Source organism: Equus asinus, chromosome 30, assembly GCF_041296235.1.
Source record: "Equus asinus isolate D_3611 breed Donkey chromosome 30, EquAss-T2T_v2, whole genome shotgun sequence".
NCBI lineage: Eukaryota > Metazoa > Chordata > Mammalia > Perissodactyla > Equidae > Equus > Equus asinus.
The window spans coordinates 24,435,599-24,460,677 of NC_091819.1; the positions used below are offsets into that span (position 1 = coordinate 24,435,599).

The 25,079-nt window shown below is 36.3% G+C and overlaps 1 protein-coding gene across 3 annotated transcripts in view; it reads left to right on the plus strand.

Moving 5' to 3' along the window:
• SMYD3 (SET and MYND domain containing 3) overlaps positions 1–25,079 on the plus strand; it is a 669,850-nt gene that overhangs the window by 137,202 nt on the left and 507,569 nt on the right. The gene's annotated exons all lie outside the window — the stretch shown is intronic.

Sequence of the window (25,079 nt, forward strand, 5' to 3'; positions counted from 1 at the left end):
GCTTTAACAAATAAATTGTTAGATGAATAAAAGAATGAATGACTGCTTAAACTGAACAGTTTCTTAAAATTAGTCACCTAGCAATTGAGCATTTTTCTAGGATTATGTATCTTAAATATCTAGCTTTTTATCTTAGAAGGGTTTCTTTGCCTTTTATTTCTTTGGAAAAGTAGTTTGAGAAAAAAAGACAAAGGTGAAAATTGTAGCATAAAAATATGACTGTAGTCTTAGTGATCTTGTTGAGTGGTTTGTTCATGTCAGAGTTTGGAATACTTGGATGCCATGAGAGCATTACCTAAATTCATAATTACAATATACTGATTTTTAGATCAGAATCATTACTTTCTATCCTTGAAATTTTATGGTTTTTCACACAAATAATTTTAAAGTTGATGTTAAAGCATCTTATTTATGGACATCAAATGTCTCATATGTAGTCTCTGTAATAAAGTTTACAGGATGACATACTACCATAAATCCATAAGTGACTTTATAGCCTGGTTTGGGGAACTGGCAATAATAAACATTTATTCTTATTCTTATTCTTTTTTTTTAATTTATTTTTTAAAGATTTTATTTTTTTCCTTTTCCTCGCCAAAGCCCCCCAGTACATAGTTGTATATTCTTTGTTGTGGGTCCTTCTAGTTGTGGTATGTGGGATGCTGCCTCAGCATGGTTTCATGAGCAGTGCCATGTCCATGCCCAGGATTCGAACCAAGGAAACACTGGGCTGCCTACTGCGGAGCACAAGAACTTAACCACTCGGCCACGGGGCCAGCCCCCTTCTTCGTCTTCTTCTTCTTCTTCTTCTTCTTCTTATTTTGAGGAAGATTAGCCCTGAGCTAACATCCACTCCAGTCCTTCTCCTTTTGCTGAGGAAGATTGGCCCTCAGCTAACATCTGTGCCCATCTTCTTCTGTTTTATATGTGGGATGCTGCCACAGCATGGCTTGATAAGCGGTGTGTAGATCTGCACCTGGGATCCATACTGGCAAACCTCAGGCTGCCGAAGTGGAGTGTCTGAACTTCACTGCCATGCCACTGGGCCGACTCCTAAACATTTATTATTTTTGGTAATGGATAAGTGAGGGATTTAGGGCTTGTCTTAGAATACCTCCTATTCTGAAACAGTTTCCCAACTCAGAACACAAAAGGTATCATCTCAAGTAGTTAAGAAGACCACAGGGCTAGTTTATACTGTAGAATAAATCCTAAAAATTCATAGTCCAACAGGCTATGAAATTGAACAGTTTTCCCAAGAAATCATAAATTCTAAGGCTTCCTAATAATCTCTGAAAGATTGAGATCACAGTGACACTTCTTACCTTGACTTCAGCCACACTTGGTAAAGAAATATTGTTGCTATCTATTCACTTGGTTAAGTAAAGTTTTTATACTTGCTGAGTATATTAAAACACTGGTTATCTCATAAATATCAAAATAAACTAAGATTGCATAATAGTTTATTCTTTGGTTTATGAATATTATCCTGAATTAGCCCAATATGTGGAAAATGGAGCACTCATATAATGTTGATGACATTTATCCAATTCTGATTCAGAAGCTCTCTGATGATCCAAATAGGGTGATGAGGAGGAGCAGAAACTTGGAGAGCTCTGCGGTTTGAGCTGTCATTGGTAAGTGAGCCTGTGGGAAAAAGTGCCTTTGAATAATAATTAATTAGCTAGCTGAGAAGGTAAAACTAAAATTCCTTAAGAGTACTGGACCAAGAACAATGGAGACATGCTGTAGCAGTGAGATATAGGTGTAAAAATACCCATAAAGCCTGATTTGCAGAGGCCAATGTATCTGTATCAACTGAGTATACTTTCCTCCCAATCTTAAGTAGTATTTTCCCAAAGGCTTTCTTATATTCTGGGGTGTGTTCCTATGGCCCCCTACTTGATGAGATAAAATAATCCTTACTCCCACGCAGACTCTTCACTAAGCTCTTACTTGCTCCAAACATCTTCCTTTTTCCTGGTAGACTACCTCAAACACGTTACTTACATTGTGTTTTTAAAATCAGGATTTTAAAAGCTACTTCTACCCTCTCATGTACCTGACCTACATGTCTTGACATCTTCAGGCTCTTGGCGTGTGATGTCCTTGCTCATATTCTTCAGCTGTTTGCATAATATAAAGCCAGTGATTGGGGTCCCCTTCCCTGTCTTACATTGTTGTTCTCCATGAACTAGTGGTGCATAGAGTCCTTTTGTGAAAATGCGGGAATTTCTCAAAGGGACAGTCATAGCCAGTAATTTTGCCCTGTCTGCTTTAGAGAACCCCTTAGGGCAATTCAGATGACTTTTGAAAAGAGCCAGTTTGTCTCAGGCTGAAGGGAAATAGAAAAAATATCTCCCCACAGGACTGCATAAGCAATGTTGGTATTGAGTTGCTGTTTGGCCAGCACTGAACATTTCAGGGATGGGGGAACAAATGACTTATTTCTGTGCTGGTACTTTGCCTATATGTATGGATTTTCGTATTAATATATTTAAAGTCTGTCTCATTCCAAACATTTGTGTTTTCAGATCCATGCTATTTGGTTATAGATTGTTTGCTTGGGGATAGTGGTAGAAATTCAATCTTCTATTTTGTTTTAAAATGGAGGGAGTTTGAACCCATTTCTTGGTGTTAAGACTGGTTGTCCCAGGTACTTGTACCCAACAAGCAACCAAATTGTCATTCTTCCATAATAAATTCTAAATTCGTGAGTTGATTGCTGCTGTTTATTGTTCAGTCTGTTTACAGCAATAGGACTTAGGCTTGAGTATCTGATCTTAGTGGTTTCTTGTTTTGATATATTTTGATCTCGATCTCAAACACCTGTGATCCAGTGACGTTCATAGAAGGATTCCAAAGATGGGTGGAAATGATTAAGGCTCTGCCTCTGCCTCTGCTAGATAGTACTCATTCAGGTGATGTGTGGCCGTGCTGTCTGTTTATGTTGTAAGGCCCTCTGTTTTGGTGTGCTGACATCAGGGTTTGCCTGTAGAGCCAGGTTTGTGTACACTGGGGTTAAACTTGCTTTCATTATGGGGAGGAGGTGCATGGGAGGTCTCTCATAGTGTATATTGGTCAGAACTAGCTGTTTGGATTTCATTCTTCAAGGAAATTAGTACTTAGTTTCAAATGTGTTAGAAATCATTGGTTTTATCAATTACACACCTGTGTTATATGAGTTAGTTTGTCTAGTGTTTTAGGTAAATACAAATAAGAGCAATCAAAAAACATATATCATTTGCCTACCAGTGTAACCCCCTCCATAAAGGACACCGTGTAACAGTTATTTATTGGAATGTGACACTGGGAAGGAGTAATGTGACTAACTAGATTTTCCTTCCTTTCTGTTTCTGTGAAATAAATAAAACTAAAACTAAAAAAAAAAAAAAGAAACAAAAAACCCAGAATCCACATGGAAAAATAATTTGCTTTTAACAGCTAATGCTAGTTTGCAGTTTTTACCATGAGATGTCACTAAAGTACAGAAAGTAGTTCAGAAATAAAGTAACTGTTTCCTTTAGAATTTTCTTTAATATAAATTTTGTTCTCATGCTACTTAGGTTTTTAAAAAAATATTACATCAATAAAAATGCTTATATTAAACTTTATTGCTTTGGTTTAGATATTTAGATGAAATCATTTTTGAAGATGAGCTAATTACAATGCTTCTCTTATTAACTTTGTGAAGTGTGCGGGAATCTAGAGCACAGATTCAGGCTGCCTGGGTTCAAATTCTGGTTCTACCAGTTGATAACTGTATTATAATGGGTGAGCTTTTAAATTTTTTTATAGTTAGTTTTATTGATACAGAATTTATATCCTGTACAATTTCATCTAAATTGTTTAATTCAGTGTTTTTCAGTATATTCTCAGAGTCGTACAGCCACCACCAATTTTAGAACATTTTTCTTCCCCCTAAAAGAAAGTCTGTAACCATTAGCTGTTGCTCCACTGGTGGATCATATGGTAACTATTTAATATTTTTGAGAAACTGCCAAATTGTTTCCAAAGTGATTCACCATTTTACATTCCCATCAGTAATGTGTGAAGGTTCCAATTTCTCCTCATCCTTATCAACACTTGTTGTCTATCTTTTTGAGTATAGCCCTATTAGTGTGTTTGAAGTGCTGTATTAATGTGGCTTTGATTTATATTTCTCTTCCTTACGATTAATGATGTTGAGCATCTTTTCATATGCTTATTGGACATCTGTATATCTTTGGAGAAATATCCATTTATTTTAATTGACTTTTTGTTGTTGTTGACCCATCTCTAAAATGGCAATAGAACGAGCACCTTTCTAATGGAGTTATTATGAGGATTTGAAGAATACATGTAGAATGCTTAGAGTAGTGCTTGACACGTAGTAAATACTCCTTTAATGTTGATTATTATTATTACATATAACAGTTTCTTTGTGTGCTTAATGATTCCTAATGACTACATTTTAATTTCTCTGATGAGAGTTGTGAAAAATAAACTTGATCTTCAATTCCCACTTCTACCAGCACTGGTCTTCCTACATATTTTTAATTGTTCATTTGTTCACTCATTCCTTCATTCAGCAAACATTTATTGGACACATGTTGTGTGTCATATTTTGTGAAAGAACCTGAAAATGCAAACAAAAAAAATGATGGTTCTTTTCTTTCCAGAAAGTCTGGAGAGAGAGATACCAAAATGACAATTTTAGAGCAACGAGTGTTCTAATATAGGTATGTACAAGCTATGGTGAAAGCCCATGGGAAGCATTCAGGAAAGGTTTTGTAGACAAGCTGAAACTTGAAGAATAAGTAGGAGTTTCTCATGCAAAATGTTGGGTTTGGTATTCTGGGTAGTGCAAGGGCATGTTCAAATGTATAGGAATTTGAAAACACTGAATGTTGAGGTAAAATGAGAATTACAGGACTGCTGCCCTGTGTAATGCTGAGAGGAATTGGAGGTCTGGTATCATAAGCTAGAGAGGTGGCAGCAACAAATAGGAAAACACCTCTCTTACTTCCAAACCTATAATGCTCAGAATATTCTTCCTTCTCCCCTTCTTAACATGTCCAGATTTTCATTATTAAAGCTCTGACTTTGCATGATCAAATGGCCTTCTCTCCCTTTCTATGTGCTATTTTTGTCATATATAGTACATCTATATGTTATAAAACCAAAGAATTCATAATTTTTACTTTAAACAATCCTATGTTTTTTAAAGAAATTAAGAGAATAAAACAATATGTGTATATATTCCTTTACATTTGCCTACATATTAATCATTTCTAGTGCTCTTCATTCCTTCCTGTGGAGTTGAGTTACCATCTGAGCTATACTGTTAGACATTCTATAGTATATCGTGTAGACTAGATCTGCTTGCAGTGAATTCTCCCCCCTTTTTGCTTATCTGGGAATGTTTTAATTTCTTCTTCGTTTTTGAAGGATAGTTTTACTGCATATAGAATTATTGGTTGAAAGTTTTGTTTTTCTTTCAGCATTGTGAATATATCATTTTGTTTCTTTCTGGCCATTACTGTTTCTGATGAGAAGTCAACCATTTATTGTACTGCTCTCTGCATGTGAGTTGTTTTTCTATTGTTGCCTTCAAGATTTTCTCTGTCTTTGACTTTCGACAGTTTGACTATGATGTGCATAGGTATGGTTCTCTTTGTGTTTATCTTATTTGGGATTCATTGCGCTTCTTTGATGTGTAGATTAATATTTTTCCTCAAATTTGGGAAGTTTTAGGTCATTATTTCTTAAAATATTTTTTCTGTTTCTTTTCTGGGATTCTCATGATACACGTAATATTGTCACACAGCACTGAGGCTGTGTTCATTCTTTTTAAATCTTTTTTCTTCTCTGTTCTTGACATTGGATAATTTCCATTGATTTGTTCTCAAGTTCATCAGTTCTTTCTTCTGCTATCTAAGTTGGCTGTTGAGCCTATCTAGTAAATTTTTCATTTCAGTTATTGTACTATTCTATTCTAGAATTTCCTTTTTTTAAAGAAAATAGTTTCTAGTTCTCTATTGAGTTACTATCTGATGAGTCACTGTCATCATATTTTCCTTTAATTCTTCAAACATTGCCTTTAAATTCTTTGAACTAGTTATTTATAATATCTGCTCTAAAGTCTTTGCTAAATCTTACATCTGGGCAATTCAGAGTCTGTTTCTATCAGCTGCTTATTTTTTCCTGTGTATGGGTTACATCTTTTTATTTCTTTGCATGTTTAGTTGAACACTGGACATTTCAGCTAGTATATTTCAGCAACTCTGGATTTTATTTTATTTTTATGTGATTTTTTTTTTATAACTTGTCTGAATTAAAACGGTGAATCTCCCTCCTCTGTAATCTTATGCTGCCAATGTTTGTCGGTTCTTTTGTTTTTATTTTTATTTTTTAGATAGACTTCTTAGGGGTCACCCCTTTGCCTGCATAGGTAGCTTTGTGATCAGCCAGTGTTTGGGTGGAGGTCCTTTGAGCATCTGAGGCTTCCATCCTCTGCTAATTGATCTCCATGTGGGTTAGGGAGCACATTTAAAAGTTGTAGCCAATTCTCAAGTCTCCCTTGGATTTTACTTTACATGAGGGTATCTTGGGTTTCTCCCTTACATACATGTATTGTTCTAGTGAGCTAGGTATGTGTGTTGGGCTATCTGAGTCCTTCTGTGACTCTCTTATTTCTTGGATCTCTCCATTAGATTTCTTGCTGGTCTACCACTCACCCCAGATTAGACCACAGCCTTTGGTTAGCAAAGGTGTGGATTTTCCCTGTTTCTCTCCAACCATGCTTGCCACTTTAGCCAGAGAACACCTGGAGTTTTACCACCTCCTCAAATCAAGTCTACCCCTTCTGGAAGCCTAACTATCAGCTTTTGCAAACAGCCCCAAGCTTGTCAAACTATAGTTCTCACCATTCCAGTGGGGTGGTGTAAGATGGGAGCAGCCCAAGGCAAGAAGGCCAAAGACTTCTGCTGTTTTTATCTAAACCTCTAGCAGATTTTCAAGAATAAAGGCTTTATAATTTGTTGTGTGCTTTGGTCTGTTTCCAGTACTCCAAAGTGGTGTTGTTATTTTTAATATAATTTTGTCCAATTTTACACTTCCTTTATGCTGCAGTGAATTACTGACTTCTTCGTAGAATAGAAACAGTCTCATGTAGTGGAATACTTTAGGACATCCTTTCCAAAAGTGAATATAAAGAATTCTTTTTTTTTTTTTTTTTTTAGAAAATGACAATTACTCCCTAATTTTCTAATTGGTAAGTAGTATTTATGTTTATTGTTTTTTTTTTAAAGGAAGTTTATTCTGTGTGTGCACATATTGTCACTTGTGAACTTATTTTGTAAAATTTCAAACTTGCTGTATAAATACAAGAAGAGGAAAAACATGGTGGTGTACACTTTCGTTTCCTAGGATACTGCACCAGTAAGTAGTTTGTGTGGTTACCAGGTGACAATTTTGGGTTTGCCCTTTAACTAGGGATTAAACACAAATTTTTGAAAAGTTTCTTGTGTTTGTTGGGATATTTACCTGCATGAAGGTAGAGATCATTTTACTTTTATCTTTGAAACAGTACAAAGTTTGAGAATCACAGAGGGTAAAGTTAGACTATTTGATCTGAAATTTGCCTCTTGACCTTCAGGAAAACCGTTTTGGAAAAATTTGCTGTGATTTTCTGTTAAAGGCCACAACCTTTATTGGTCTTGGGAGTCTAGTTGAAAGTACTTCTATATGTTAACACATTTCTTCATTATATTGATTGTGTAAAATGTGCAAGGCACCATGGGAGACATTGATGGGGATATAAAGAGGTACCAGATGCAGTCCCTCTTTTAAGGAAATCCTTGTTGCATCTCATGGCATTAATCAATCACTCTGATTTCATTGGCCTTCCTTCACTAGAGGAAAACCTTTGTCTTCTGATTTGACTTGATTGCAGTTTGTATATGGTACTTTATACAAGGGCATTGATAAACTGTCTCTCTTCCCTACCCTTTGTCTCCAGACAATGTCTGTAATCTCTTCAGTGCCATCCTAGGTTTATTTTGTCATCTGGTTCTGTTATGTCATTAAAATACTTTGGATGAATTACTTTATATCTCCTCTTTTGCATGTAAGTATATCCAGGGTTCACGAACTCTTCCAGTTCTTTCATGCCTAACACAAAATTAGGAAATCTACTATTCACATTGCTTTTAAACCCTTTATTTTGACAGCCTTTCCTGGGTCTCCCTAAGCTAGTGTCTATTTTGTGAGTATTCTTAATTTATGTTAGATAAAGTCTGCTAAGTTCTCTAGTAGCTGTGGAGGGAGAAGATGAGAGAAATGTCTCAGGGAATGTGAAAGATAGAACAGTCATTTCCCCCAATTTCTAGAATAGGAAAAGCAAGACCTGGGACATGGGGAGGCTAGAATCTTTCCAGGTAGGATTTAGCCCTTATGTGGAATTCCTATTGCTTTCCCTTTCTAAAGGAAGCAAATGGCTACACTCACCTTAGAAGGAAAACAGTTTTCTTTGTCCCAATACTCTCTCTTCTTCTCACATATTCGAATAGAGCTGAACTGATCAGAGGAATATAGCTAATTGTGTCATCTCGTGATTGTCATTTTTTCTGTAGAAGCTTTATTGAGATATAATTCACAATGGCCATTTAAAGTATACAATTTAGTAGTTTTTAATATATTCATAGAGTTGTGAAACCATCACCACAACCAGTTTTACAACATTTTAATCATCCCCAAAAGAAATTCTGAACCTCTTAGAGGCACTTCCCGTTTCCCCCAGCCTCCCCCTCTGCCCCGTTCCACAGCCCCAGGCAACCACTTTCTTTTTCTATGGATTTGTATGTTCTGGGTATTTCATATCAGTGGAATCATGTAATATGTGATCATTTGTGACTGGCTTTTTTCGCTTAGCATAATGTTTTCAGGGTTTATCTATGCTGTGCATGTATCAATATTTCATTTCTTTTTATGGCTGAATAATAGTCTATTGTATGGATATACCACATTTTGCTTATCTGTTTATAGATAGATGGTGGACATTTGACTGTTTCCAATTCTTGACTTTTATGAATAATGCCAGTGTGACCATATTCATGTACAAATTTTTGTGTGGACATATATAGATATATTTTTAAATCCTGCAATATATATATATATACATTTTTTTTTTTAAAGATTTTGTTTTTCCTTTTTCTCCCCAAATCCCATCAGTACATAGTTCTATATATTTTTCAGTTGTGGGCGCCTCCAGTTGGACATACATTTTCAGTTCTTTTGTCTATATACCTAGGAGTGGAATTGCTGAGTAAAATGGTAATTCTGTGTTCAGCCTTTCTAGGAACTGCCAGATTGTTTTCCAAAGTACCTCTTGATTTCTTCTGAAGCCATTTTCCCATCTCTATCTTAGCGTTCCCTGCCTTGATTCAGGCCTTGCCACCCCTTGCCTGTTTGAAGAGGCTAATGACTAGGCAGTGGCACAGTGGTTAGGAATGTACGCTGTGGACTCAAATGAGACCAATGCCTGGCATGTGACCCTGGAAAGCTACTTAACTTCTTAATACCCCAAGTTCGTTATCTGTAAAAGAAATTTGTATAATAAAAGGATCTGCTGTGTAGGGTTGTGATGAGGATTAAATAATACATATATAGTGCTTGATTTTCAGTTAGTGTTCGGTAACTATTAGGCTCTGTTAATATTTTTTATGTAAAGACTACTGGTTATCTATCTAATACTCATTGGGCACTTCTTCGTTAATAACAGAATTCCACTTTTATTGGAGGTGGCAATAAGCTGGCCAAAGAATTATGTTTCTATTTTCCTTGCATCTAGGCTTGGCCATGTGACTTAGTTCTGGCCAGTGAGATATAAGCACAAGTTGTGTGTGTGATTTCCAAGAAGGCTCTTTAGAGGGAGCTTACCAAGATGGAAGCTTTTGCTGTTACTCCTTCCTGCTGCCTGGAATGTGGATAGCATGTCTGGAGCTCTGGTAGCCACCTTGGGTTAACTAATGACTAACAGAGGGAGCTGGATACCTGATCACTATGAGAGAAACTATAGAACCCTATGTGTTCAAGCCAGTGTAATAGGGGATTTTCTGTTGTGTGTAGCCACACCTACTTTGAAATTATTTGTTGTTACTGCTATTAGTCTTTCCGTTATCTTATGCCTTTAGGATCTATAGACTATTCCTGTCTGATCCTTTCCTGTTTTTGCAACTTTATCTCTTGCTGCACCCTGTGCTGCAACCATAGTGATCCCCTTGGGCTGAAGTCTGTACATCTTAAATACCTCTCGTTGTCTGGAATGCTGCCTTCCCCTTTTAAACTTGTTCATTAGCAAATTCTTATCCATTCTGTGGTTCTAATTTCACTGATCATCTTTAGTGAGTCAACTTTTGGCAGCTCTCTGTTTCTACTCTTGAGTTTTCCTGGATCTTTATTACGTATTTTGACTATGACATTTGTCATTTTGCATTAAGGATATTTCAGGAGCAGCATGTAATTGGAATGAGCATGATTTCTGAAATCAGATAACATCCAAAGTTATCCGTCAATACCAGACTCTTAGCTCCATGTCTCTGTATCTACCCTAATCAGACGGAATTCCTCACCCTTTCTCAACAGCCCCACCTCCAGTCCTTCCTTCTATATCATCTGGAACATGCTCGAGCATCAGCAAAAACTATATCCTGAGGTCTTCTCTGACTGTTCTCTTCTTTTTCTTGCTCTAAGTGAAATCTGACTGCTTTCTGAGGACAGTGCTTCCTGTCCTTCCAAGTAGTGACTGTTTTATCATATCCTAAATACCTCAGGGTCTAGAGAAACAGATTGTATCTTTCTTGTTCCCCTTGCTGCTTTTGGACCATTTCTCTTCCTCAAAATTGCCAGCTCCTTTGAAGCATTTGCTGTTATAACCACCCCCTCATCACCTTGCCTTTCAGTTATTCCTTTACATTCATGGCTCACTTTTTATTTCTTCATTGTTACTCCTGATGTCATTCTTGGTGAAGTGGATATCCATCCAACACATGGCCCCTTCATCTCCACTTCTGATTATCTTTGTATTTACCCTAGTTTAGCTACTTCTTCCCTTGGCTGTACCCTAGGACTTGTGATGACCAGTAACTATTACTAATTATCTTTCAATTTCGGGGTTCCCACTCTCCAACTACTGCTGTTTAAAGGTATCTAGCACGGTACCTGACACCACATAATAGGTGCTTAATAAGCATTACTGCTGTTACTGCTATTCTGCTTCTGTTGTAGTATCAACAATCATTAAAAGCAAGAACTGTGGGGGCTGGTCCCATTTACGAGTGTGGTTAAAATTCCATGCATTCTCCTTTGGTGTCATGGGTTCATGGGTTCAGATCCTGGGTGTGGACCTGCTCCACTCATCAGCCGTGCTGTGGAGGCATCCCACATACAAAATAGAGGAAGACTGGCCACAGATGTTAGCTCACAGCTGATCTTCCTTGACCAGAAAATTTAAAAAGAGGAAGTTGGTAACGGATGTTAGCTTAGGGCGAATCTTCCTCACACACACACAAAAAAGCAAGAACTATGTCTTATTTCCCTATTTCTCCAGAAACTACCATAGTCCATAGTACAAAAAGGTCCTTAGTGATATTTATGGGCCCAGTAAAATAAAGAGCAGCAGTAATAAGGATGTGGCATTCAAAAGATCTTTATGTTAGATAATAGGTAATTAAAATTTACCATTTAAAATATCACATAATTTAAAAAAAACATTTGAGTAGTGACATTTCAAAAATTGTTTTGTTCACATTTCCTCTGGAGGAAAATAGATATTATAATTTATTGCCATTGGGATTATTTTAGTTTAGTCAAGGTTGACCAATTACATATTTCCATCTTCTAAAGATTATTGTAAATGTGCTATAAACAGGGAGATTGCTTTTTAGTGAAATAGGTTAGCTTACCTGAAAAGAGTTAATGATCTTTTCTCTTCCGTGTTGGTAGACTTCTCACTACCAGCCTAAGAGTGGAGGGGAGGGGGAAGATGCATTAAGATTCTCTCAGCCTTTCCTGTGTTCTGCATAGGAAAATAAAAGTATTCAATGCCACTGTATTATCTCTGATTCTTTTTCTTCTTTTGAGATAAGAGAAAAATGTATAAAAGTTTTCTATTTATTTGGGTGGGGTGTTGACTTTCTACAATATTTTAAACTCATGTTGACTGACAATTTTTCTAAAAACACTAGTTGCATTGTTATTGTGTTCTTGTTTGCTTGCTTTTAATCTAAGAAATAATTGCCATTTAATTATGTCCATGAATATTTCAGTAAATAATGTCTACTTCTACTATTACTGTACTTTGATCCAATAGTTTCTCATAGTTAGATATATAAAGGACTTGAAAATAGCTAGGAAAATTATTTTTGGGGTTTATAAAATTCTGAATTTCTAGAATGGTTAAACTGTTTAATATATTACTATATTTCTACTTAGCACTGAGATATTTCAAATGATATCTAGAAACTTCTTTTGAGAGTCTACCATTAAAAAATCTCTTAAAGGAATAAAAATAATGTGATGATAGTAAGAGTAATATTTACTGAGCACTTCCTATGAACCAAGCATGATAAGTTTTTTGCATATTTTAATTCTCATTACAGTTAAGTAATGTTGGTACTATTACTATTCTCACTTTAGTTCAATGGTTTAGAGAGATTAAATTGCTTAGTATCACATACATCCTAAGTGGTAAACTAGATAGAATTCAATTCCAGGCTATATGGCTTCAGTGTCACTGATTTAATGACTGTATTATATTCTCTTATAGTGGAGGAATAAATACAGATACAATCTGTGAGAAATTAATTTACAAAGAATGCATCCAACAAGAAATTAAACTTTATAGATGTAATCTCTTAAAAAGACAACCCAGTAGGAAATAGGCAAATGATATGAACAGGAAATTCACACAAGAGAAACTATGAATGTTAAATAAACTTGAAAAGATGCTCAAACTCTGACTACTTGTTAGGAGAATGCCCAGTGAAAGCACAGCAAGATAACATTTCCCACCTGTCAGGCTGGCAGGAAGTAAAATGACCTACAGTATCAAGGGTTGACAAGATATGGATTTAAGGGAACTCTCCTTATACTGCTGTGAGAGTGTAAATTCCTACAACCACTTTGGAGAGCCATTTGTCAATATGTAAAATAGTTGAAGATGTGCATTCTCACAACTCAGCAATTCCACTTCTAGGAATATGTACTCTAAAGCAGTGGAAGTTAAAATGGGGGTCCCCAAGGTCCTCTAGGGGGTCTATAAGGTGAAAACTATTTTTATAATAATGTTATTTTTTAATAATATGTTATTATATGTATAATAAGATGTTATTTGCCTTCTTCACACTCATTCCCTCATTAGTATACAGTGGAATTTTCCAGAAGCTACGTGACATCAGATTATTCAACAGATTGAATTCAGAAACATAAGTGAGAAGCCAGCTGCTTTCTATTATGCCAGACATTAGAGATTTGCAAAAATGTGAAACAGTGCCACTCTCCTAACTTATTGTTGTTTCAGAAAATATAGCTTTTTTTAATAAAAATATTTATGTCAGCACATAATGGGATTATTATAAATGAGTTAATAAATATTTTAAAAATTTATATTGATACATATAACCCACATAAATAGAGCCTTTTTGGGGTCTTTCAGTAATTTTTAGTCTGACTGAAACCAAATAGTTTTGAAAATCACTGCGTATGTGCACAGTTCGTGTTCATTGTAGTATTGTTTATAATAGTAAAATAATTGTAATTAACCCAAATGTCTACCAATATGGACATGATGTCAGTTCTTTCAATATGGAATGGTAAAATAAATTGTGATATATCTTTATATACAAATGTATGCACACACTCATACACATTGATACATAATTACACATGAATTAGACAGTATATATTTGTCAGATGTTCCTTAGCTCATGTGTCAAATAAAATGATTTTTTTGCGAATGTAACTATATTTCTGTTTATAAGTATGTAATAAAATTAAGTGCAAACTTTATTAAGAACTAGATATTACTTCATATTATTGCAGATCTGTTGACCTTAACCTTAAAAGGCAGAAATAAAAGCGGTAATAACATAAGCTACTCCATTTGACTGGAATGCACAATAAAAAGCATTCATAGGACTTGATATTCTAGAATGTAGAATGTCTTAAGTGTTTTGTTTCAGGAGCACTGTACCGTGTGTTTATTGAAAAGGAGGAAGCATCATTTTGTTATATCTTTGTATATATACTTCCTCTGTAGTGGCTTAAACAGAAACTTATTTTTCTCATGCAAAAACTGGAGATTGGAAGATGCTGGCTATTCACTCTTATCAGGATCTTTCTGGTGGCATTTATTCTCAGGCTGCCTCTCATACTGAGAAAGTTGAAAAGGGCAAAAAGCCTTTCTCACTAGAAATAGTTGATTCTTGTTGTTCACAGTAGTTAGGTTTATAAAGTAACCATGGAATTAGCCACACTGAATTAGCCAATACTGAACCATTGCTCCTAGGGGATATACAGGTTTAGGTTCCTATGAGCCTTTGGTCACAACATTTTTGTCAACCAATCAATACGTAACATTGTTTTATGTGTGTTTCTGTTTAAAGACACCTTATTTAATATATATTGTTGATTCATTACCATTGAATTCATGGCCAACAGCGCTATAACTCATGCCTGAAAAAAGCTTATCTAACACATAATTTCTCTATAAGGCACATCACAGCCTCTTGCACTTAGGGAGACTAGACAGCACCACAGTACTATACTTGTGGGACATTTAAAATAGTGAAATCATCAACGAAAAGTGCAAAAATGAGAAGAATGTGACCATGAAAAGGACTCTTGTTTACAGTGTGAGAGCTGAAACAAGAAAGCAGAGTATTTTTTTTTTTTTTTTGCCTCATCTGGGAACATGTACATTAGATAACTCAAATTTTTTACTTCTCCACACATAACCATGAATGATTGCAGAAATGCTGCAAGTATTGATTTTGGGGTTACAAATAAATTTTAATGAGTAGGAAAGTTTGCAAATAAGACATCCACAAATAATGATGATCAGCTGTATCCTTTTACAAGTCATTAGCCAGAACCGTAAACATGGCTTGCTCTTAGAGCAATCAGTGGCCATGGGCATGAGATTTTAATTAGTTTAGACCAGCCATGATTTATTTCCCTGGAGTTGGCAATCCTCTCTGAAATCAAGAGCTCTCTGTTTGCTGTCTCAACAAATCAAAGCTCCTGTGGCAGGGAAGAGTGAAGTGGTTGTTGGGTAAGCAATAGACTGTGCCTGCCATATACTAATCAAGTACCTGGCATATGGAAAGGGCTCAGTACATTTTTGTTGAAAGAATGAATCAGTGAATGAATGACAGGGTCATTTTTTGAAGCAGCCTTTGATTTCTTTTATATCTCAAAGAATTTTTTTGTCTGAGTCTGAATCTTTTAAAAAGTAATGTATTGATTGGATAACTACAGTGCAAAGTAAAAGTTCATATAAAAGAATAAAGAAATTTTACTTTATCTGGGTGAACTTCAAGTTAAATAAGTCTAAGAAAATGATAAAAAATGAAGTGTCAGATGAAGTGAAACCTGTGAAACATATTGCCTTTTCATTAAAGTTTGTTTATTTGATTATGGAAATGAAATAATCTTATATAAAATTGGAAAAAAGGAAAAAGGATAAAATCATCTCAATTCATATCACTCAGAACTTCAACATTTTGACCTATTTCTTTTGTCTTTTTTCACACATTAAAAAGACAGTTTTACAAAGTATATGTGATATGAAAAAATCCGTTCAACATTTTAGGTAGCCATTATTATTATCATTATTATTATTATTATTATTTCAGATTAGAATAACTTTAAGGACAGAGAAGTATGTTTATTACCTGTAGTTGCAGAGAAATAAATGAAGCAGCCAGGATTAAAGTACATTACTCTCAGAATTTTTTCTGCTCAGGTTACCTTCTTTGTTCCATACTTAAAAGCATACTGAGCCTGAGTCCAAAATTCAGGGCATATGAAATTTCCTTCTTGTGCATTTCTAACTCCCATTTTGGCGCATTGTCTTAGTTTCTCCTCCATTTTGTCCCTAGGCCTTTTAAATATACAACACTCTGGTAGTTATCTGTCCTTTCTATACCTACTCTAAGCAAAATTTCTGTTCCTAAAATCTCAACTATGTGTTTGAAGAAAAGCAATATGGTTATCTGATTAAAGTAATTCACACTAAATTGCAAATCACTTGTAGTCATAAGCCTTTTTGGGGGATGTCTACATTTTATCACAAGATATTCTCAAACTCAGATGGGTGTTTGGTAAATAGAATATGTGAGGGCAATATTTTGGTGCTGTGGGAGAGCTTTCTATTGGCCATACCACCTGCTTGCTATGGGAGGAGCAGACAGACATGAAAACTCTTGCGCTAACCTGTTAACTCTCAATGGCTGTCAGCTGAAGATCATTCTCTCTATAAAAACCAATAAGAATTTATAATTAATTATAATACATTGGCAGGTGAAACATTTAATTCTGTCTCCTAAGGCCTCTTCTTTTGAGATTTCTTTAGGACTAGGTCAGCACAGAACACTTTCTTTATCAACTTAAAGTTATATTTTATTCTCCAAAATTGAGTTATTTGAGATTTCATTATGGCTTACTTCCAAGAGAACTTGAAGCAATTTATAGGTAAAAGTTAAAGTAATATGCTTAATTATAACGTAGAGGAGCAAATTTTTAAAACAGGCAGAAGGGAAAGATGCTTCCAGGCCTCTGAAATGAACAGATTAATGTAATTAGATAGTGTATTTGGCTTTTGCTTTTCTCACTTTTAAAGCCAAGGTAGAAATATGGTGCTGATAAATTTCATTTTCTAACTAGAGGACTAACTAGAAGAAGCATGATAGATAATTCACCCATACAAAGTATTTCCTGAAACTGAAATCAAGGTGGACATCTTTTGCCATTTTGAAGGCTTAGGTCATAGTATATTGATGAAAATGTTGATCAAACATTCTTATACCTTCTTTGAAATTTTTCCCGTAGTACTTTTATTTTTATATATCTGCTGTGTGATATTTATATGTAAATAAGCAATACTTATGTATTTAAAGAGTATCTGATTTCAGTCTTTGAATGAAATCAGATTTTTTCTTCTTCCTCATATTTTAGATTTCAAGAAGACTTAGAGAAATTAAATACATCTCTTGGACTTATCAAAGTTGTATTACTGGACCAGGTTGAAGAGGTTTCCTATTTAGAAACACAGATATTGTGGCTTGAACAAATCCCTCTTCAGCAGTTCATTTTGATCACAGCTTTCTTCAGGCTACTCGTATGTGCTCTGCCTGAAAAACACCGGGAAGTCACCAGTTTTCAATTATTAGCTGCTAGAGTGACCTACAGCACACAGTGTCCAATTTTATAGAGAAGAATTATATAATGAAGAAGTTTAGATCTATGCTCTTGTAAAAATCTGAATTTTCTCCTTAACTTGTAATAGACATTACCTTGCATAATTCTTCTGCATAATTGCAGAAGTGAATTTTTCTGATCAAACTAAAAATAATACTAAAAGAAACTTCAGTGAATGTAGATTTAACAGTGAAACTCTTATGATGGTAATGAAAATTTGAAATTAGAGCCAACTATTATGGGTACATGTGGGTTTCAAAAAATGGTATTAGTGAATTGTCTGTGTACCTGCATGGAGATGACCAGATTTGTGGCATATGTGGATTTTGCCTTTTTGGCAACCATGGAAGAGGTATACAAGAATCTCTTTTCAGATATGGCATAGGAAGAGACAAAATTACCTTTAGCACTTTGAAAATCTCCTGAGCAGCCTCAGTTTTAACTCTGTGTGGGTTCTTTGTTTGGCACTGTGCTCACAGGCACTTTATATAGATTATCTCATATCGTCCACCCAACAGTCACTTATTGCCACTTTACAGAGGAGGAAATTGAGGCTAAGAGAGGTTACAAGGTTATAATTAGTAGGCAGTGGGCCTGTTGTCTCAGTCTGTCCAGGCTGCTATAACAGAATGTCACAGGCTGGGTAGTTTATAAACAACAGTTTATTTCTCACAGTTCTGGAAGCTGAAAAGTAGAAGATCAAGGTGCCAGCGTGGTCGTATTCTGGTCAGAGCCCTCTTCCTGACTCATAGCTGCCCCCTTCTCAGTGTATCCTAGTGTGGTAGAAGGGGTAAGGGGTCTCTTTTATAAGAACACTAATCCCATTCATTAATGTTCCACCCTCATGACTTAAGCACATCCCAAAGGCCCCGCTTCCTAATACTATCACCTTTAGGAGCTAGGATTTCAAAATAAAAATTTGGGGGGGGACATAAACATTCAGACCATAGCACTTAGACTGTAGATTTTGAGCTCTAAACTGCTTAAACATTGTCCCTCCTAAGTATGAGGTCTTCCTTTTTCCCTAGAACAGCCCTACTATCCTCTTCTATTCACTCTTTATCTATTAGTGACTTTTCCTTTGTCTGAACTTGGGTCCTATAGTCTGTGTCACTTCTCAAAACGCGGTTTTGTATTGCAGCTTGTTCTGCAAGTGGCATGTGTTGATCTGTCCTTTACTGTGAGCTGCTAGAAGCAGTGACTCTAGTGCCTTCTCCACAGTCATCCATCCAGGACCTTGCCTGGTGATGTCCACATGATGGCCAATTAATGAACACTTGTCTAATCGACACCTGGAGTTTGTGTTCATCTGGTAGCACTGTTTCCAAGAGACACTAGCATTTTTTAGGAGACTGAGGACAGTGGAAAGGGAAGTAGTGAAGTAAGATGGCCTGCCTCTCTTACTAAGTTGGCTCAAATACTTGGCTGTGCTTTTTCTCTAAGTGCTAATGTGGATTTAAATTGATTGTGTTTCTCCCAGGAAGATATAGTGTTTGTGAGTCATAGATTCATTTTCCCTGAAATATTAACCGTTACATTTTTCTGCTTTGTAGTTTAAATGTTAGAAATGTGAAATAAAGTGATAGGGAACATAGAAAAATGAATCCAAACCAATTCTACTTTTCTGTGTTATGAATCTGTATTATTTTGACTACATCTGCTGCTTTATATTAAAAACCATTTGGGGGGCTGGTCCTGTGGCTGAGTGGTTAAGTTCAAGTGCTTCGCTTCAGCGGCCCAGGGTTTCACCACTTTGGATCCTGGACACAGACATGGCACTGCTCATCAAGCCATGCTGAGGTGGCATCCCACATGCCATAACCAGAAGGACCCACAACTAAAAAAAATATACAACTATGTACCTAGGGGTTTGGGGGAGAAAAAGGAAAAACAAAATCTTTAAAAAACAACCCAAAAAACCATTTGATAGTTAGGTGGATGGTGGACATGAATCTCTTTAATTTAACAAAAGGCCTTTGGGCCCATACCAACATAATTACCATTTTGAAAGAAAAATGGAAGATCTCTTTACTCTATTATTATGAATATTTATGCCAAAGGGAGTTCTTTGTGTTTAGCATTTTCCAGTGTATTTTATTTGGTCAGCGTAAAACTAATTACAGTACCCTTGGATAGAATACCGTGATTATATTTGGGATAATCTCTTTTTCATAGTGTAGAATTTCATTTGCTGTAGAAATTTCCAGGGAGAAACAGTCAAGCACTTAGTTTCATGGCATTAACATTTCTAATGGATCAGGAGCCTGATATTTCAAAGATATTTATAAACATAAAGATTCTTTAAAGAAATGTTATTTCTGTGGTCTCTTTGTTTAAAAATTATATTTAGACTTCATTTACTTAGTTATTTTGGCTTTTTCCATTTAGAAAAATGGAGCTCTTTATTCACAAGAGCTTGCCCATCATGATATTTGGTATTCCTCATACTCCATAGAGCATATCTTAATTGTATGAAAAAATATTTTTATGGGAATTCTTTTCAGAGACTCTTCCTTAGAACTTGAATAAAGGCATGGGGTACTAAATCAGATACCCTGTAAGTCAGTACTCTTTAGCAGTGGTAAGTGGTACAGGCTCTACCAAGTGTACTCTGGCCTCTTTCTCAGCTTGGATTTTTTCCCAATGGTCACAATGATGAGCCACAAACGAAATTTTGGTCCTTGAGAAGTGTGCAAAAGATTGCTGAGCAGGGATCTTCAGTTTGAATAAAGAGGCTGCAAAGACACACCCTGGACTCTGGGTTTTTTTCCTGATTGTATAGGCAATGCTCCATCCAGGTGTGTGTGCTTCAGAGGACAAGAGGATCACCAGGCTCCCCTGTGGTATCTTAGCCTTTGTGTTGGCCTCATTGGTCATCAGTGAGCCAGTTACCTTCCATGGTGAGATGGCTGTTGAAGGAGAGATTCAACTGCTAGGCACACTGGGAGACTTCTAGGGGGTCAAGACACATTGCTAGGAAAGAGCCCTGTATAATAAGGATACTGTATGTGAATGTGTTGTAGATGCATTTTTTTCTCTATAGGAAGTTTAAAATGGTTTCTGCAGATGCCAGGGCTGGGAGAAATTTGAGAGTCACTAGAATTTTTTTGTCTGTATCCTGTCCAGGAAACTTCTTCGCCTCTGCCTGGCAACTGGCCTTACTTTAGATCAGAGTTTCTAAACAGTAGGTTGCTTTTTTCCGCTGATAACCAGGAAGGACAGAGAGATGTTCCCTTAAATAGCACTCTAATTGTTGGGATTTGCGGGGTCCGGTTAATCCCCTTTCCTCTTTGATTTCTTAGAGACAGTGGTTTCTCTTATATCCACATATAACTTTTTAATTTGTACACCGGAAGATCGATTAATTTTGCTCTATTGTTTCTTTTCCACATTTTGGTTGCCTACGCTGTTGGAGAAACTAATTATGGCCCAGGTTTTACTTGGAAGAGAAAACTTCACTTGTTATGCTCCATGAACCACTGTATCTGGCACAGTGAGTAACCTGAGAATTTTCTCTGATTTGACACTGTGTTGGATAGCATATTAGAGTTTGTATGTACTCTAATATGATGTCAAAAAGGTCACTTATTGGGCATTTGCGCTGGCCCAGTTGATGCTGTGAGGACCTGAAATTGGCCACCCCAAGATATGTCTCTTTGGCATCAGGATTATTTGAGGCTGATTGCTTTTGATAAACTGGGACAGGGAAGGAGGCTCTGAGGAATGGAACTTGCCCTTCCTTAGGACATATTTACATTTGTAAGGTAAATCTCTATCTGTAAAGGTGCCTCCCTCTCTGTACCAAGAAGAAAGGAGATGACCTTCTCTCTAAAAACTCTTAATCGATACCAAAGGCAAGGACTTAAAATCTGCATTTTATTGTGCTTGTCTGGTAACCTCCTGTAACTAACTTCCCTCCCCCTCCCAACGCTGGCATTTCTTTAAGGATTAAGCATCTATCCTTAGGCTAGGAACTGATTGCTGCGCTCACCTGTGACCGCCCAGCTCCAGACATAGACTTGCCTCCTGCTACACCCACCGAGATAGCAGACCATTACCTGCTGTGTCCATCAAGCACTGTGCCGACAGGGCAATCTTGTGACTATTGTGGGAGGGACATTTCAATCACATCTGAAACACCCTGTTTGGGGGTATATAACCACTCTGTGCACCCCACTTCTTCGGTTCCTCATAAAGCTTTGTTTAATTTTCTCTTGCTATTCTGTCTCATGTGAATTTAATTCGTTCTCCGGCCAGACGAACCCCCATTTGGTAAGAGGAAATGTCTTCCTCCCCTACAATGGATTGGTGGTCGCAACTGGCCTGAACTGGACAAGAGGTCTCAACTTCCTGAAAAACCACTCTTACTTACTCCGTTGATGAGATTGGATCAGTTGAACTCGTCCTAGAAGGCTCTTGGTTACAGAGCTATTTAAAATAAGTAGTCCTTTTTCTGTAAGATTACTAATTAGTTTTGTTTTTTATTTGACATATACATTTCTGATTGCTCTTTTTTTTTAAAGAAAAATGCAGGTTTAACTTTCAATTGGAAATGTGCTTTTTTTTTTTTTTTTTTAAAGAGAAAAAGAAGAATGTTTCATGAGCCGTCTGGTGCATGTGTTTCTTCTACTTACTTTCCTCTCTTGCTGCTGGCCAAGTTTTTTCTCTGCAGGGAAACCTTACCAGGATGCTGAACCTTACCCAAAGAGGAAAGCAGTAACCTTTCAAAGGCTCAGTGGTTGGTCTAATCAAGGACACACAGCCTTTCTCTTGGATTCAGTTGACCTTTTTTTGAAACTTAAGAACTTAAATTTATTTGTTTAGTTATTTGATATGTAAAAATAACCCCAAACATTTAAATAACTCATGGTAAGGAATTTCTTTCACACATCAAGTGGCAACTAAATTATTCAAGTATTTTGAATCATCTTGCTGTTTACTCTGCCAAAATTCTATGTTAAGATTCACTAAAGCCTATGGTTGATAGCTATGGGTGTGAGAAGACAAAATTTTAGTACTTGCTAGCATGCGTCACTGATCTTCTTAGGTACCTTGATTTTGCTAATTATTTTTTAAAATCATGAGCAAACCATTGATATAGTTGGGAATCTTTATTTGCAAGCAACAGAAATTGCTTCTCAATAAGTTAGACAAGAAAAAGGGAAATGAAGGAAAATGAGAGGGGCTGAGGAAGGCAGGATTTAGGCGAGCCGCGGTGAGTTCCTCCTCAGGAGGGTTCCTGCAGGAAGATCTTCTCCCAGTTTTGGCAGCAGTTCTCAGATTGGCTTGCCACGCTTTCCACAGGGTGTCTTTTGGAAGTTTGGGGCTGCTTTTCTTTTCAGGTCCGTTGGAAGCCCAGGTGCCTTCTTGTTTTTTTCCCACAAAGATGCTGATTTAACTCAAGTCTTGGAGCTGTTAGTATTTTTTTCTGCTCACCCATATTTTTGGGTTTGCTGTAGATGTTTTCCAGGATGGGGAGGGATGGTTAGGTTTTGCTATTCTATTTGCTCTGTCATTTTTTATGGGGAGAGTTAGGAGATTAAAAATTATATTACTGCAAGGTCTGGCCCCATGGCCGAGTGGTTAAGTTCACTCGCTCCACTTTGGCAGCCTGGGGTTTTGCTGGTTCGGATCCTGGGCACAGAGATGACACCGCTCGTTGGGCCACACTGAAGTGGCATCCCACATGCCACAAGTAGAAGGACCCACAGCCAGAGTGTACAACTATGTATTGGGGGAGTTTGGGGAGAAAAAACAGCAACAACAAAAAAATTGGCAAGAGTTGTTAGCTCAGGTGCCAATCTTTAAAAAAAAAAAAAAATTATATTACGGCTGTCATTTCTCCAGAATTCTCTTGTTTGTTTTTAACTCTCTACTGAATCCATTTTCTTCCTAGTATTTGTGACTTTTCTCTTTTCTTAAATAATCTTGTAAATTTGTTGATGTAATTAATTAGTCTTTCTGGCTTTGTTTTTCCTCTGTGTTTTATTTCATTTTGTATATTTGTCTTACTGTTATATTTTCTTACCTTATGTTTTCCATTATTTTTAAATGTAAATTCTTGATTTGCATGTTTAACTCATTTATTTTCAGTTTTTCTTCTTTTGTTTCTTGGTGAGGAAGATTGGCCCTGAGCTAACATCTGTGCCTGTCTTCCTCTATTTTGTATGTGGGATGCCATCACAGCATGGCTTGATGAGTGGTATGTAGGTCTGTGTCCAGGATTGGAACCCGCAAACCCTGAGCTGCCGAAGCCAAGCGTGCGAAGTTAACCACTATGCCACTGGCCGGCACCAGTTATTCTTCTTTTAACATAAACATTTAAAACTATAAATGTCCTTGTATTACCTTTGATTTATCTTATAAGTTTCTATATAGCTTTTCATTATTTAATCTGTTTTCTAATTTTCATTGTGATTCTTTGTTCCTTGAATTATATAGAAATATGCTTTTAAATTTCCATACGCATGAGATTTTACTGGGTTTCTTTTTGTTACTGAGTTCTAATTTAATTCCCTCATGGATAGAGAAAATGATTTAGGTGATATTGATTTTTTGGTATTTTTGAGATTTGCTTTGTGGCCTAGGCCGTGGCCACTTTTTGTAAATGGCTAGTAGGTGCTTGAAAAGAATATGTGAATACATATTCATATACCAGGTGCAAGGGTCTGTGTATTGTATGAATCAAGTAAATTATAGAGCTCCTGAAGCTTTATCTGCTTGATCTATGAATTCCTGGAAAAGACTATATGTTTTCATAGTCATAACTAACACTTATATGGTACTTACTATATTCTAGGCACTGTTTTAAGGGCCTTATATGTATTAACTTATCATATATTGTTCATTTTCTTCCTTCTGGATCTGTTGTTTGCACTTTATATATTTTGAGACTGGGTACATTTGTTCTTAGGTACCTAACGCCTGGTGATTGGAGTCTTTTGTCATTGCATATTGACCTTTTTAAATCTCTAATAATATTTTTAACCCTAAAGTCTCTTTTTTTTCTGATATTGATATAGTTAACACAGGCTTTTTTCTAGTTAATATGTGCCTGGCATATTCTTTTCATCCCACCTTTGTATGTCTTTTTATTTGAAGTGTGTCTCATAAATAGCCTGTGGATGGATTTTGTTTTTCTCCAGTTTTATCCAAGAGTGGTCGTATAGCATGATGATTAAAAGTGAGAACTTTAGGGCCAGGTTGCTTGGGTTTGGGTTGTTGTCTGGGATGTTGATATCTGGCAGCTACAGTTCTATACTCGTGGGTGGGAAGCGTTTTGACTTTTCTTTATTGAGACCTTTAACCTCTCCCCGTGTTTTATGTCTCATATCTCACCTCTTGTCTTCCAGGGGTGAGGTATCTAGTGTATTCAAGTTCTGATTCTCTATAGGATTCTGTTCTTACCCTTTCGATCTCACCTGCTACGTGTACGTTATGGTGTGTTTTCTTAGTTTGCTCTACTCAATCTACTTTGTAATCTCTTGAAAATGTATTGAAGTATCTCAAAAGTGGGCATAATCAGACTGCTTACTTATAGGACTGTTTGAAGTTAAGTGTGAGTCAATAGATGTAAAGAACTTTGAACAGAACCTGGCACATCAGAAGTGCTTAGAAAT